At 38.5% G+C, this 3,003-nt stretch overlaps 1 long non-coding RNA gene across 1 annotated transcript; it reads right to left on the reverse strand.

The window, feature by feature from the left end:
- Window positions 1–503: 503 nt before the first annotated feature.
- LOC127336276 (uncharacterized) lies at window positions 504–2,497 on the reverse strand. The gene is made up of 3 exons (XR_007873236.2): window positions 2,195–2,497; window positions 1,767–2,105; window positions 504–640 (listed from the first exon to the last, which is right to left on the reverse strand). It is a non-coding gene; the product is annotated as an uncharacterized lncRNA (long non-coding RNA).
- Between the last annotated feature and the right edge of the window lie 506 nt (window positions 2,498–3,003).

Raw genomic sequence — 3,003 nt, forward strand, 5'->3', positions numbered from 1 at the left:
ATTGCACTACGGCCGAGATGAGAGTCATCACGCCATAGATGGTGTGAAAAGGAGTAATGGAGTGGATCATACTTGCTTAAGGTAAGCATGTACTATGACCACACAAGGAGGATTATACTTTCAGATTTGTGGTGCTAAATATACAACTTAGATAGTGGATTATCACTATCCAACATACTCTCCAATGGGTACACTGCATACTCCTCTCAAGTTGAGAATACACCAAGATCATGACATTGATACCTCTATACTACAAAAGTGGTGGGTGTAGTGTAAGTCATTATCTTGAGATGGAACATGCTCAAGTCGAGCATACAAGATAACCAAGAGGAATAGCACGGCCATGATACCATGCATCCCATAATCACAAAGACAATAGTGGAGTATCACCACTAGGGAGTACTCCACTAGCAACCATACATATATGACAATAATAAGGAGAACAACACACATAGAACCAAGGTGTTTTGGACATCAACAAATGACATCCAACTAGACACCGAATCAGAGGTCAAAAGATGGCTTGCCTTGGCTTATTTGTCCCTGTACTTCTTCAACTCCATCAATATAAGAATTCCAACAATATAAATAATCTTCTCATCCGATTCCACTTCTTCTTCTTCTCCGGAATTGTTTGCATCTATCGCCGAAAAATATAAAAGGAACACAATCAATCACATTGCATCAACAAGACAACATTCAACAATCAACAACTAACCATGCAGCCAAGGTATAACATACTAAAGACCTATAGACACCACAAAACAATTTTTAAGAGTTTTAATTTAGAAAACCCCATTTAATTTCCTAGTAAAGGTATGAGTGCATCACAACTTAGCAATTGCCTCTCTCGGTTATCACCATGGTATAAACCAAATATCCCCTGGTAGATAACATCATAAAGATTACAAGTGCATTAGTTTGGCAACAAAAACATTCACATTATAATTTGAAACATTTTTGGAAAAGCGGGCAATCATTCTCCCTATTTTAAGAAGCTTACATAACACTACACAAGAATAGGAGCAAATGATATACCCCACCATTTGAAGACTTAAGCAAAACAAAAGAGCTAAAGTTAAATTGCAGAGGTTTTGTTTTGCAAGCATAAAACAAAGGTTGCCCATCTCTACTAAAAAGAGTTGGTCAAGGGTTTTAAATAAACCGAAAAGTTTTGCTTCAACAATGCATGTCACACATAAACATTACTAACAGCAACAAATATGTATTAACAGAGACTAATAATATTTTTCCTATATAGCCAGCACTAATACAATACTAACCCAATTGGAATCACCCAAAAATATTAAACCTACAATTTTAGGAATTTCTTTGAATCTGACTGTACATAAAACAAGATCTGTAAGCCATAAATCGTAGAAAAATCCTAAAAATATGAGGCTACTGGCATTCGAAAGATATTTAAACAGAGATTCACACACAATTGGATTTGGGTTCAAATTGTTTCTGAAACTCTCACAATTGGATTTACAAATTTACTGCATGTTTTAACCATTTGCTTTAACTATGGAGTTGCAGAACAGATAAAGGTTTGAATCTTGTTTAAGATGATTAAGAAAACATTCAGTAATCCTACAGAATTGGAATCACACAATTAGGTTCAAAAATGGATTTTTGATGATTTAAAAGCTAACAGCCATGTCTGCAGAACACACAGAACAAGTTTAATTCATCAAAAATCATACACAAATCATAAAAATATGAGGTCAGATGAATCTGAAAGGTATTGAATAGGTGGTTCTTACCCAATTGGTTTCATTCAAAAATTCGTTTCCAAACTCCTGGTTTAATTCGACAAAGTCAGATCTGACCAGATCTTGATCTGTGTACCACTTCAATTTCTGGAGGTCATTTGAAGTGAAACCAACGCCAAAATGAAGGTACTGGAGAGGGATTTCACCCACAGTTGAGTTTGCTCAAAAAGGTTTTGTAAAACGGAAGAAATCTAACAAACAGTGATTCTGCATGTTTGCAGAACTTTATTTATCATGCAAAATCCGTAAGGAATTTGAGGATGAGACCAACTCCAAGTTGTATATCTTTTCAATACCTATCTGCGGAACTTTGAATCACTCTATTTGGATCTGCACACGAGATTTGGCGGATTTTACAAGTTCGTACCAGAATCTGAAACAGCAAGATAACAGAAATTACTGCAAGGTTTTGGACGAACTTTGCTCAAGAACTTCAGATCTGAGGATAGCTCAACCTTCTCCATGCTTGGACCAACATGCACCTGCATCAAGATCCAATATAGTGAGAGGAGAAAGGAGAAAGAGAGCTGGATTCATCAAAAATTAGGGGAGAAGAGAGTGAGAGGGAAGCTCTCATGGTGAGGGGAAGCTTGAGGGAGGGGGAGAGCTTCCTCTTGGTGAATCTCCATGGCCATGGCCGGCCATGAAGCTTAGGAGGAGCAGCAGCTCGTGGGGAGGGGTAGGAGAAGAGTGTGAGAGAGTGGAGAGTGAGAAAAAATGAAGCAAAGGGGAGAAGTGGCCGGCCAAGGGCCAATTTATAGAGGGAGAGTGGTGGCTGCCTCCTTTTTTGATTGGCCAAGGAAGGTGGCTGCCCATTTAATTGTTGGGGTAGTTGGGAGGCAAGGCTTGTGGAGGAAGGAAAAGAAGAGGAAGGGCTGGCCGAAAATCTTGCCATGGCCGGCTCCTTTCTTGCCAAGCTCAAGTGAACAATGTGAGAGAGAGGTACAACATCAATGTGTATAGACCAAGGCATGATGTTGAGAAGATAATGTCAATAAGTGACTTTGATAATGGTAAAAATAGGAGTAGATACCTATAGATAAAAATAATGGGGAGGGTGATATGTGTTTGGAAGATAATTGTTACCACTTGGGTGGTGAAAAACATAAGAGGAAACTATACCCAATGGTATAATTGATGATTAGAAGTTTTCTCTAGAATTCCCATTTGGAAGGATTGGGATTGACCACATGCAACAGTGCATGAGCATGGCAAGGTAGATGGGTGG

Source organism: Lolium perenne, chromosome 2 (genome assembly GCF_019359855.2).
Source record: "Lolium perenne isolate Kyuss_39 chromosome 2, Kyuss_2.0, whole genome shotgun sequence".
NCBI lineage: Eukaryota > Viridiplantae > Streptophyta > Magnoliopsida > Poales > Poaceae > Lolium > Lolium perenne.